Raw genomic sequence first — 14306 nt, forward strand, 5'->3', positions numbered from 1 at the left:
CTCGACCATCGGCTTCTCCTCCTTCCTCCTCCTTGCTCTCTCGTACCGCTCTTCGTCTTTTTCCGTCGTATCGCTCCGCGCGAGCGAACGAGCCTTGCAGCTCATTAAAGCGATGCCTTCTTGATCCCCTAATTACAAGATGGCGGGCGCGGCTACATGGCGTCTGAAGAACTTGCGCGGCATTCCGTGCTTCCCTTGTTCTTCGCGTTATTTGCTGCTTTCGTATGCAACGGTATACAACCGAGGGGGGATGCAATGGTTTCTGACGAACAGACTGCGGATGTTCATGCAAATCTGCACGGGGTCCTTTTCTACTATACTTTTTGAGAAAATAGATGGAACACTGCGACCGTCACTGACATTGGAGAGGCTTGCTCCTTCAGATTCGACTGTAACCTATACACTAACTTGTATTATGTTTGCAAAAAATAACTGGATATGAGGCAAGAACGAAATTATAGCACATATATGAAGCAATACAAAATACATATCCATTATACTTATTTAATAATGGGTAGATCTTTCGTTTTCTATTACCTCAAACATTCGATTCTACATCTTGACTTTAGTTATCCTACTTCATTATCGTTTTTTTAATTCGTAAATAAATGTTTTCTTGTTATCTCTCATTTTTGTTCACTGCTTAAGCACATTATTTATTTCTTTAATAATGACACGAAATGGAAAAATTTTAAAAAAGAATTCTAGAAAAAACAATACAAATAAAATTACATAATGTCTACCATTATTTCATGAAGAAATAAGATGTCTTCTGTAATAAAAATAATTGTTTAAGATCAATAATAAAACGATAATAAAATCGTTAATAATGAACACAGTATTTCGAGCAATTTTGTAGTCACTTATTTGGCATTACGAAGTTTCTACTCCGAGATTGAAGTTAAAATGGTGGGAGCAAATCGCGAGAAACACAACGTTCGTCTGTTTGAATGCTAAATTTTGGGAAAGCGGTTGTGGTTCTTGTAAGAAACGTGTAATAACGAGAAACGAAATTTCATCACGAAGTTTCGCGCTGTTTCGTTTACCAGGATATAATTTGCGTCGGTTATGCAAATATAGCAAAGCGAAAAGACTATTCGCTTAACTGAACGTTTGCACGGTTCTCGTACAAAATATAGCACCGCAGTTACATTATTTCGTGTACAGCATTGTTCTTGGAACGAGCTTCGAAATTCTGTAGTATCGGTTAATGTTCCTCGAGGGAGTGTATTTCCACGTTTTATGGTACATTTTGTCAACCTGAACCATTGTCTCCTTACAGGAAATCTCGATCCATTTTTCATTAAATACGAGTATACATTGCAGTAGAATGTTTCCTTATAAAAATTTATGTAACACCTACGAAGAAATATTTTACCCTTAATTCTTTGTGAAATTCCTTGGTTCAAACAGATTTTACGAACAAATGTTATAAAGGAAAACGTAGTGTTTTTTAATATTTTTTGTTAGAATTTCATTCAATATATTTTTTAATTTATCATAAAATGGATAAACTTCTAAGTTCGATGTACTAACCAATTGTAGACAAAGTGTTGTAGCAAGGTTGGTGTTGCAATTGTAAAGACAAGGTGTTGGGCTTTTTACTGGTTATTCAATGGTAGATAGAGTCTTCGCAATACGTGGATACGTAATTGAGCAAGAAACCACGGAAAATAATGGTCCGAGCAATGGAGTTTAAATGTTACCGTTCTGTTCCTGACATTTGAACTTTTGTGAACTGTCGAGTGAAAGTATGCAGTCGCTTAAGTATTCTAAGAACTCTCGCGGTCTGGTCTTAGCGATACTGGAACAAACTTGAAACAGAGGGCCCACTAATTTCTCACGATTTCATTAGAAACCAGGAAATTCTCTCGATACTTCAGCAAAATATTCTTTGGAACGTGCTAACTTTAGCCTTTCGCATTTACCATATATTTTCTTGTAAATTTCAATAAAACTTAACAAACGTTTTTCAAATCGTAAGTATACGGTAAATACATAAGAAAATATTTAATTGCTCGATGACAGAAACGCTTTATTCGAGCATGGAACATAAAACAATTAGAACATGTCCTCCGTTCGGTATGTTCAAATTCAAAGTAAATTTTCTACGATACAGATCGAGCAAGTTTATCGATATTGATGTTGCATAATGTTTAAATGAGGTTGAAAATACAGAATACTGCTTTTATACCGGAACAACCAAATACGCGTTCGGATGAATAGTGATGAGACAAGAGTGTTCTAATATGTATATGCGTGCATGCATATGTATGAACGCATATTCGGTAAATTTTCTATTAAATGAGAGGAGCAACATGCGCCGGGGAAATTTATTCATCGTTCGTGTAATAATCGAAAAATAATATTTTCCAAGTTCGAAATTAATTTCGTCGAATCGACGAACAAGCTGAATATCGCGTACCGTATAAACCATTAATTTGTTAAAACACACGCTGTCGCCTATTATCTTTTGAATTCGTTCACGCTGTCGTTAATTACGGTGATATCAATGAAAATAATAATGTACGGTTCTCGTTACTGTCAAATTCTATTAAATTTTCGTTAATTAATGTCCCTGGAGGAAGCCCTGTGCTTCGTTAACCTTTCTCAAAATCATTTAATAACTCGTTACACTGCTCTTCGGTGTAACGATAATGTCGATTTATATCCGAAATATACAGTTTGTGCAAGAACTTATCGTACTTAAATTAATGAGCGTGTTTACGATCCATAAATCAGAATAGTACAAATAGAAATGAAGTGTGGAGTGTAAAAATTACGTTATTATTTTATAAAATATCCGATATCGATTAAATGAAATGTAGAAATTAATTGTGGGATGGGTTCTTGTTGAATAACGAGAGGAAAAATTGAATAAGGTGAAAAATGTTGAAATTAATATAGAATGTGAGTGAGAAAAAGTAAACTAGAATGCATAATAGTAAGATTATATGACTCGTATTATCCTTATATGGAAATTAGGATGTTTTTGGAAATGGCAAGTCAACCATCAGAGCTATTATAGAATAAGATATTTGGTGCTTAATTATTACGTCAATTGCTCCTATACACGGGTAAACATGAAAACTAGGGGTTGGAAAAAATAGGGTAAACAAGCATATTAAATAAGAAAAACAAATTTACATTTCTTAAGTCATGTAATATATATTTGTATGAGAAGAAGAAATCTAGACACTTGTAGATTTAAATAATGATGTGGATTGGTATAGTTCTGGTGACAAAATATAATTATAATTTAAACTTAGTTTCTCCGTTAATGTTAAACAAAAAATTAGTATATTTTCCAACGTCTCAAGATTAAGTGGGAAACCACTGTGACGGGTGAAAATAAAAGCAATTTTCAAGAATTTTTTTGGGGGTAACTTTGAAACTTTTTCTAAGAAATATTTAATGGTTTCGAAGGAGTATTTCTTGAACTACTTCTTGTGAAAATTATGTCTAAAAATATTAATTATTATAGACATAGTAGGTACAATAATTTGTTGTAAATGGGCTGATTTCACTAGAGATTCTAAAACAAGAAATCATGCAGTTTTCTTAAACTATAAGACAGTAACCTCAGTCACACATAGGGATTCATAAAAATAATTTTTCTTGTAAACTACATATTGTATGAAAAAAATGTTTTGAACAAAAATTGTTTGGTATAAACAGAAGCATTCTTGCATGCATTTTGCAAGAAAAATTAAGGTGACAGAGTTAAATGACTCACCCGGTATACTATAATTATAGAAGGAAATATTTCAAATTCTAAAGTTTTGTGATAAAATTATTATATATTGTTTTATTTAAATTAAACAGTGTTCAAGCCATGTATCAGAAACTATTGTGAAACATTTGTTCTTGCTTTCTAAATCAGTACAGAAGATACTTTAAATTTGTACTCTTCGAACTAAACTACCCCCTTCGAAACATGTTTTTACACAACATGTACTTTGCAAGAAAAATTAAAATGAAACAGTTAAATGATTCACACTATACATTCACGATGTATTCATAAAACAAATCTACTCTTTTTCATGACCATTGCACCAAGAAATTTAAACAAAATTAAACAGTACAAGTTCAAAAAATTATTTCGAATTAAATCGTACGTCAAAGGTAAAAAATCGTACGTGCAAGAAAATTTAAAGTGAAAGAGTTAAATGACTATACATTTACGATGTATCCATAAAACGAATCTACTCTTTTTCATGACTATTGCACGAAGAGATTTAAACAAAATTAAATAGTACATGTTTTAACAATTATTTCGAATTAAATCGTAGGTGAAAGGGTTAAGGGCGCGTGCTACGCGTATTGTTGGGAGCGTTTTATTGATTCCGGTCCGCGGACCTAAACGCGAAACGTTGAAACAGAGTCGTTAGAATGGTCGTCACCTTCGACCCGGTCCTCGAGGCGGCCTCCCTCCTTTCGCAACGGAAGTAAAAGTAGACGTCGGAGGGAGGCGCGCAGTGTCCCGCAGGTTGTAGGCATTGTTTCCGAGTGAGTTCGCCCGAAGGGTGCGGGCTTCTTCAGGTTGCTGGCGTCCTACTGAGCGGCCCACGCCGACTGCCGCTCATCGACATCCCGACAGCCCCAGGACTCAAATCCAGAACAGCTCTCCGCGATCCTGACCGCGCGCGGGCCCCGGTTCTTCGTGCCTCTTCCACATCGTCTTCCTCCTCTTCTACGCCTTCCACCGCCTTCGTCCTCCTCGTACCTTCAGCCTTCTCTCTCGTTCGTCGTTCCCCGTCCTCGTCGAAACCCTCGCCTCCCCCCCTTGGATACCCTCGGTCGGGACTGCCGGTACGATCCTCTCGCTCCCTTCTTTTCGTTTGCGTGGCGTGGGTGTGCGTGCCTTCACTTTGCCCCGGTAATCGTATGTAAATCGTATAGCAGATCTCTCCCGTCCTGGTCGCGCGACCGCCTGGATGAAGGAGGCCCCGTATAGAATCTGCAGCGAGATGGACCGTGCAGCTTCTTACCCCGCGGCGGATACGGAGGATAGCCGCGTGCGTTGCTCATAAACAAATTATCCGGACCCAAGGGTCGAAGGTCTATTGAACCGAGACGATCCGTTCTCCGTTCTCATTTACATAGTTAGCCCCGGAGCTGCAGATGCCCTCTCCTCTTCGTTCTTTTCTCCTCCTCTGCCAGGCCTTGATTCTACCCCGAGTTTCAGCCGACAATCGCGCGAACGACAATCCCCGTCGCGGCGATGCCTCCACGGTTCGTTTCCGGTACCGTTGTTTCAGGCGATCCGCGGTTATCGTTCGCTTTAATTGCCGAGTACCGCGAGCGGACGGCCGAGGAAACGTTAAATCAATCGAGGAAACGAGAAGACCAGGGGATAGGAACGTTAACGGTACGCTCGCGAGGAAAAGTCACCGTTTCGAAGCCCTCTCGTTTTATCGTTGCCGCGCGTCCACTTCTGTAATTACGTTGCCAGCGATTTATCGCCAGGAAGGAGCCCCCCTCCACCGTGCGTTCGAGCACCGCGCGTTTTGAAATAGCTTAATAACGCGACGATAAATATTCCGACGAAATCGAACGGTTTAATCGATTGCAAGAGCTAGCCTGGATGACAAGAGTTCAGCAACGAATCACGCGCCCCCGCGGGCTGCTCATTACAACGGCTACTCCGATTGTGCGTGCCGCCAGTGATCCTGTTCCGCTCTCTGTTCGAGGCGGTCGTATCTTGCGATTCGGACGTGTAACGAAAGCGCCCCGATAACCGATTGCGCTATTTATTATTTCCACGGGAATATTTCAATCGCGCGCAAGAAGATAAGGAACTGCTCGCGGATGCCTCGAGTGCGCGCGTAGAATTCAATTCTCTTTTTATTACGTACGGTTTATGTCGAGGCGTTCGTAGGGATTCTGGTCTAAGACTGCAGGGGCAGTGATTTTTTGGTGAGATTCATTGTTATTTGCTGGTAGTGTTCGGTTAAGTAGAATAACTGTCCCGATAATCGGACGGTTAAGGATATACAGGGTGTTCTGCCACCCCCGGGAAAAATTTTAATGAGAGATTTTAGAAGCTAAAACAAGTCGAAAATCAAGAATACCAATTTGTTGATTGAGGCTTCGTTAAAAAGTTATTAACAAAATTGTTGTCGAAAATTATTAGTAAAATTTGTCCATCGATACGAATTTTTTTCACGAAAGTGCGTAGGATTTCGGGGGTGTGTCTATTCACCAAGAATGATTGTAATTGACATTCGCAACCGAAAATAATTTTTCCAGAATGATTTGAAAGTTTTCAATTTCGACAAATTTCAGGGGAATCGTCATTCATGGTCAGACATTGTATTTTCGGTAAAGAATTTTTTTCTCAAAAGTGGGCAGGATTTCGGGGGTATGTCTATTAACAAAAAATGATTGTAATTGACCCCTGTAACTAAAAATAATTTTTGTAGAATGATTTGAAATTTTTTAATTTTGCCGAAAAATTGGTATTCTTGATTTTGGTCTTATTTTGGCCTCTAGGATCTCCCATTCAAATGATCCATTCGTAATTTCTAATTAAAATTGTTACAAATTTACTCGACTGGATTTTTGCAAATTTACTGTGAGGTTTTATAAGAGAGTAAATAAACATTTATCTCCATTGCATTATAAATTTCTCTTTCAAATAAATAGACTATAATTGTCGGTAGTTCTAGTGTTAATCAACAGAATTGTTTCTAGACCTCTATCTAGACCTTGGTTAAAACTAATATCCTTTTAGTAAAAGAAATTATTTTAATTCGAAAATACCAAACGGAATATAAGTATATAGGTAGTCGTTGCATGTAATAAAATCGACCAAGAAGCGGTTTTGATCAATTAGAAAATGCCCTGTTCCATGATTTATTTTGAAATAATGATTAGCACAGGTCTCATATAATGTGTAAATGTAACTCTATAAATAAAAAAAGCAGCTCGTGTTGCAAGTAAAGGAAAACGCACGATAAAAACAAGGTTATCATTACTTAGGTGAAAACAGAATTAAAGACTAGCCTCACTGCTAGACGTCACCGGTAATCATTCTTTCCTTACAATAACGCGTTTTAAATTGAGGTACTTAGGCTATCGGTGCTAAGAGCTCTTGGGAACATCGTGTATGAAATTAGTGATATTATGTTACAAAGCTCACGGATATCGTCAAATGCATCCTTTTTTTCTGTATAATACATCGAAACGAAGCAACCAGCACCAGATTACCTTTTGTAGTTTTCATTTTATTTTGATTCATAGTTTTAGATAGAGGGATTAACACTAGATTCACGGGGTTTCAGTTTCCATGTTTGAAGTTACAGGACTCGTAAATATTATTTGTTAACTATTTATATTGAATTCTATTAATGTAATCATACGAATCTATATTTTAGTTGAAAGAAAAATTTCATTGAAATCGTTAAGATAACGGATTTCGATAAAAATATGAGCAATCAATGTCCCTAAATCTAGCGATCGTGAAAATAGTACGAGAATCAAAAAATGAAAGAATTTGAATACGAGCGGTGTAAAAGGAACGAAAGACGGAACCCTCGATCCCCCGGAGCCTACGCAACAAATTCAGCTGTGCACGCGGGGTGGACGTCGGAAAAGAACACCTAGGCGATACTCATTACGAGAACGGACGAGCCTTACCGGCTGTTTCGCGCTCCGATCGCGTTTCGTTTTGTCGGCGGTGGTCGTGCCTCTATGCGGCGTAATCACAGTGCCCCGTAGCGGTGCGCGTCGAGCCCGAAGAGCAATCCACGAGGGCAGGGCAGCAGAAGACGGGGCCGCGAGAGGGGGGGGGGGCAAAGGCGGCAGGGAGGGCGGAAGGCAGAGTAAACTCTCGTTGGGGTTGCCGCGGCGCACAGAGGGGGACTATTTTTTCCGTTGGACCCTCTCTCGGTGAAACAGAAGGGGGAGCAGCGGGAGGAGGAGATTCGTGGGGGAGGCAAAGGGGCCCGGGAAGGAGGAGGAGGGACACGGGGACCGAGGTTCGAGGCGCTGGCTGGCAGGTTGAGTCGTCGAGGCGGCTCGACGCCGCCGGAGGGGGACTCGAGTGCAGAAACGAAGGAGGTGGGGGCACAGGAGCGGGGACAGGGGACCCACGGCGATGTAGGAGGCATGTGAGGGGGGGGGGGAGGGAACGAGAGGAAGAGGCAACGTGGTCTCTGGCCCCCTCTCGTGGCCCGCCCCCGCCGCCCGCCGCGTGATTGCTTCCCCGGGGCAGGCATCGCGTGTCAGGCCCCTCTTACACACCACCCCTCCGGCCCCTCGTCCCCCTCCCTTCGCGGCCTGGCGCTCGATCGGGCCCCGCCGTGCTCCCTCTACTCTTTTTCAGGCCCTCGCGCTCCCTCCGTACTGGCCACCACGCGCTTTCTTCGACCACGACGCACACCGCCGCCCGCGCAGTCAACTTCTCGACGACTGCTGCACTCGCTGGGCCTGCCAACTGGCGGGGCCTCAATGCTTCTCTCGTCGCGTTACGACGCTGCGCCTCCACTCGCGTCGCACTCCCGTACTTCCTCCAAATACATTTTAACAGTTTTTTAAATAATAGGTAGGGGAAGCATTCATTCTTTCCTCTTTAATTGCTTTGTACGCTATTAAATACTTGCATTGGGACTGATTCGTGGATACGTTGTTTGTTATCACTAGACTGCGGATGTTTATGCATTTATGGGAAATTTTAATCCTCAAAAAACTACAGAATGCATTTAATATGCAAAAGTATAAGAAATACTTAAAGTAAGATACGAATTATTATATTTAGGGGTTGAGACAGCCCTCTGCGGAGCTTCCGTTTCATTAATTCTATTAATAAAAATGTGAATTTGCATAAAGATCCGCAGTCTAGTTATCACTGTATGACAAATTTAAGTTAATAGAAAGAGCAGATTACTCGAAACAGCTAAATAAATACATTTGGAAACTTACATAATTACATAATCATGTATATAAACGAATATTACAATTTATTTACATTCGTAACATCTATTTATTATCAACTATTTTACGAGTACTTTTCTACTCTAATCAAATCAACTTCGAATATTATTAACCCTTTGCACTCTTTGACTTCTAAAAATAAAAAGATACTCTTTTTCCTCACGAAAATGTATAAATACTTATAATTAAAATTTTATTCATATATTTTCTAAATTCAATTTGTGTTACCATAGATGAAACTCGAATTGAACTATGGTACATATTATCTTTGCCAGTGGAGTGGAATGGGATAATAAACATATTTTATACAAAGGATAACTCAAACAAGAGTTGAAAACGCTCCATCAAAATCATCGTTCTAAGATACTCATGAACAAATAAATAAATTCCCACGATAAAACATTTAAAAGTTTGCATTCCTCTACAGAAATTTCCCCTATTAATCATTCAAATTATTCGTTCGTGAACGGAATAATTTCAACGTGAATCCATCGAGCGACGAAGACGTACATATTCAGCGCCATTTTGCAAATCGTTGCATTGCAAAGAACTGTTACAATGTATTCGATAGATGCGGTAGAAACGAACGTAAGAATCGTTTCTCGGTATCGCCAAGGTCAGTTACGATCATTAAGTTATAAAACCGATCACTTTTCCGCATCGCGTAGATCTCGCAATAATCGATAGCATGGCGGACGGTGGCGCAAAAAACACGACGTTTCTCGGGAGAAAATGGTCGCTCATGATCTTCGGTATCCGCCAATTGAATCGCGGCGGACGATCTCATCCCGTCGTAATGGAACCTCGAACGGAACGATTCGATTCTCGCAGCGTTCGAAATATTCCTCGAAGTACCTGCGAATCAGCGTTTTCACGTGGTATAAAAAACTATTACGAAACATAATACGGTTTTTGCGCGCTTTCTTGTACTCGTTACACTCGTTGCTTATTGGTACGAGAAATCTTACGAATATTTGACAGCTTAACTATCGCTCGTCGACGCGTCGTTTCGCTGGAGCAACGTTACATAAACATTCGAAAATTCTCTTATAGGAAAGGCTGCTCCGGAGTATTTAAATTATCTCGTTCGCCATTGAGATTAGACGCAGCGGGATTCTTATTAGCGATTATCTCTGTTGCGTGTGTAACACAGACTCGCGTAATTTCCATCGCAGACGAATAAAGATATCTATCTTAATAATACAGCCGGCGTATCGCAACGAATCTTACTTATTCAGTGAAAAACGTCACGCATTGGTTATCGTGAATTCTTTCGCTCGTATAATTCAACAAACTACCATTTCGCGGCGTAATAGCTGTGTAATATAGTTCGTAACGCTTTACAGTACGTTATTTGCGATAATTTATTCGCCGTTTCATCGCCTTGCTTTCCAGTCAGTTCGAGTGCACGGTATTCTATTCGCGGTTAATTTCTCGTCAACGATACGAAGAAATTAAGGCGAAAGAGATTCGACGGTAACACCCAAGGGAAAGGACGTTTTCGTTCCTCGAAGTGAATAATGATGGGGCGTATAATTGGCCTAGACTAAACCCACCTGTTCCCAAGAGTTAGTCACGGCACTGAAATCGTGCTGTATCGTTCGAGTTCTGAACTATTATGAAACGGTGCTAGACGTCCGAAGAAATAATTTCCCGGTCCAGTCGTGAACGTAATTTTCCAATTTCGTTTCGTCGATAATATTCCCAAGACGGTTCACCCTCGTCTTCCGTCGTCGAATCGACACTCGAGCGTTTTGCAAAGCGTGATCACGGTTTTATTTAAAAATATGTTGGAAGATTTTATTCTGCAATTTGCTGGAAACTCATCCCTTAATTGGTGGGTAGTTATTTTTATTTGCACATGGCTGTTTTTTTTGCATTCGGTTCTCTGATGGTTTAAAATATTTTAAGAATTTTAAGAACAATTAAATGGTAAAACGAACGGTAATAAAAGGTTTCAGGTTACGTTCGTTTTGCAGAAGGAAATTTAGAAATATATAAATTATTAATAGCCAGAATAATATACACTAGGAAAATATTAATTTGATTTTTGTCTGAAATATTGACGATACCTTTGGAACTCGTGTCCATTATATTCCATATGAATGTTGAAGTTTTTTTTTAATATCAATGGATCATTGTTCTGGAACATGCTGGGTTATGTTAATTTACTTGGAACAACCAAATATTTACAGATATTTATTTTTGTATTCTTACTCGCTTTTTTGTGTATTTTATTTTACTCTGTGATTCTCTCAATGTTCTTAATATAATAAGGGAAAAATTTGTCCAAATGTTCGATTACTGGGGCAGTGATGCTAATTATTAGAAATCAGACTATAAAGAAATTTCTCGTTATTTCGTCACGGAGCAATGTTGCAGGAGCGAAGCAAATTTTTCGAATTTGAAGGTTGCGCGCGAGCGCAACGACTCTAGAATTACAGGTTACGGAGTCCCGAGTGTCATTTGCGGGCAGGCCTCGTAAACGACTCTTTATTCGATAATAATTGCGCTCGTAAGGACCATAAACACTCATTCTCCGAGGCTCGTGCTTAATACCTAGCATTTTGGCATCCTTGCCTCGTTTTGTCATTTCAGAATCTTTTTCGGCGTCTCGGCCGCCCACTTCTCCGCTCCACGGTTTCGTAACTCTTTCCCCGTCTTCTGGGTTCATCGTGCCAAGTGTTGCCATCGTATCCATTCGCTCCAATCAGTTTCTGAAAGCTTCTCCGTGTGTCCTTTCTCTATAAACATCCATTCTTCCCTCTAATCGTTGCATGAAAATCATGAAACTCTAACTTTATAGAGAATTTAGATTTTGAAACGGAGCACGATTTAGATGACGTTCAAACGCAAAAATGAGCCTCAGTTTCGGACGTCTCTTTTCCTCAGAAAGCGTTCAGCGTTTTTACTCGAGCGACCTACCCTTCCGGATGATTTATATACCACTCAAATTCGAGGAGGAGGAGGAGGAAGAAGAAGAGGTAATACCTAACAAAAGGCCAAAGTGGAAGATTAGAGGCGATTATCGTGGATCAGGTGCGCGCACATTCGGCCGTAACTCAGCCGACCGGACGCGTGGGTGGCTTACCTGTGTCCAGACGATGAAAGAGGAACTTCCTCGTACGTGCACCGACTACGAATCCCCGGACGGTTTCAACACTTTCCTGCAATCGACCTTGAAATTGTTACACGCGATCAGATCGATCAGAAAGCCACGGGATAAACGAGATAATTACCCAGAAAGGGCCATTTTAATTGACCGGGGCTGTTTGTCGTTTTACCAAGGATCGTGTTCGTGTTCATGTTCATTGATCTTTCTCAGTATTTCTAATCACGCGTTACACTACGTGCATATAAAGGGTACTTTGGAATCTTCAGTTTTACTTGTTCGATAAAATGTCACAGATTGAAATCCATGAAATTCAAAAATTACTAAACCAGGCACCGCGATGAACTCTGACTGACAGAATTGCACTCGGAAACGAAGAAGCAGATTCTAAAAAGAGGAGCGTCCGGAGGGCCCTGCATTAACGAAAAGGACATAATCGTTGGGCCTGCAAGCACAACCCTGGGAACGTTAGCTCCTCGCGATGATATCGCGGATGGAATGTGTAGCAATCGTATTAGAATTACGAAATTACTCGGGAGCGGGAATCCACCTATGAAAAAGGAGAGCCCCCCGGTTCGTAAGTTCGTACGGCCAGCACGGAAGATCCGAATCTCTCGCCGATTCCCTCCCCCGTACAGGGGTGTATCATTTGGCGGATTAGCATAATCACCGGGAACTTTTATTGCGCGCGGCTTCGCGAAAACGAAGCCACGCTGGTAGCAAATGCGCCGAATGAAATAATGAATAGCGCAGTTTCTGGTATTCGATGATTATACGCATCGCGAGAGGCAAATTATAGATTTGCGGTTTCGGGCTGTTCGTCTCCTCTACTTCTCGTATCGGATAACGAAGAAAGGACAACGGGGCAGAGCGGAGGCGGTGGATCGGCGAGAAAGACGAGGAGGACCGAGAGATACGTTTGCAAAATAGAAAAGGAGAAAAACGAACGAGAAAAGGGCCGAGATGAAATGTATGGTCGAAGGGTGTAACGAAACGTTTCTGTGTGGAAATTGTAGGTCGATGAGCGTCTGATGTTGTGCCAAAGTTTATGCGTTTAAATGGACATAGAATTTGGCTAAATTCGATGGTTCCTTTCGTTCTCTACGCTGGGAAATTATACGCTCGGGGGATTAGGTTCTTGTATTAAATTTTTGTTACATTAGCTCGTTTCGAAAGTCTTCAGGCTTTTTTTTTACCTCTCCGATGATGAATCGCGGAAATATTGCTTTTTAACAGGCTGCCTGCCATGGTGGCCACCGGTGACCACTTAAGACTTAGAAACCATAATAGTAGTGAAATTGTACGTTATTATCATTCTGTAAAACAATACACCATTGAATTATCCGATATTTCTGTTTTTCACACTGGTATTTGAAAAATTGGGCCCCCATTGGTGCAACGTATTTATATTCGACTACATTCTATGAATTTTTTCCTTATAAGAAATTAAAATGTTTTAGTTAATACCTAAGAAACTGGAGGTACTTTTCTTCGTCGGTGTTTCCTTTTAATTTACATAAAAAATGTCAGTTATGATCGATACAACTTATGAAACAAATGTGTATTCACGTTTTTAAAGAAGTAGATTCATTCTAGAATATTTTACATTTATCATAACTCTCAAAGAAGCTTTGCAACGATGTACAAGGTCCTCACACTATTTGACGAATTCCGAAGTGTAACGAAAGAATGTTTCAAACTCTATAATAATTATTTTAGGTCTCCGTTTGCAAGTAAATAATGAATAAGAGGCGTTTGGAAAAGGAAACGAGTATAAATTAGAGAACCGAATATTTATTTAGAAAAATATACAAAATAAGGGTTTTGAAGTAAAAAATGTTTCAAACGCTATAATAATTATTTTAGGTCTCCGTTTGCAAGTAAATAATGTATAAGGGGCGTTTGGAAAAGAAAACGAGTATAAATTAGAGAACCGAATATTTATTTAGAAAAATATACAAAATAAGGGTTTTGAAGTGAAAAATGTTTCAAACGCTACAATAATTATTTTAGGTCTCCGTTTGCAAGTAAATAATGAATAAGAGGCGTTTGGAAAAGGAAACGAGTATAAATTAGAGAACCGAATATTTATTTAGAAAAATATACAAAATAAGGGTTTTGAAGTAAAAAATGTTTCAAACGCTATAATAATTATTTTAGGTCTCCGTTTGCAAGTAAATAATGTATAAGGGGCGTTTGGAAAAGAAAACGAGTATAAATTAGAGAACCGAATATTTATTTAGAAAAATATACAAAA

Source organism: Colletes gigas, unplaced genomic scaffold, assembly GCF_013123115.1.
Source record: "Colletes gigas isolate AHSC1104 unplaced genomic scaffold, ASM1312311v1 Colletes_gigas_Sc00024, whole genome shotgun sequence".
Classification (NCBI taxonomy): domain Eukaryota; kingdom Metazoa; phylum Arthropoda; class Insecta; order Hymenoptera; family Colletidae; genus Colletes; species Colletes gigas.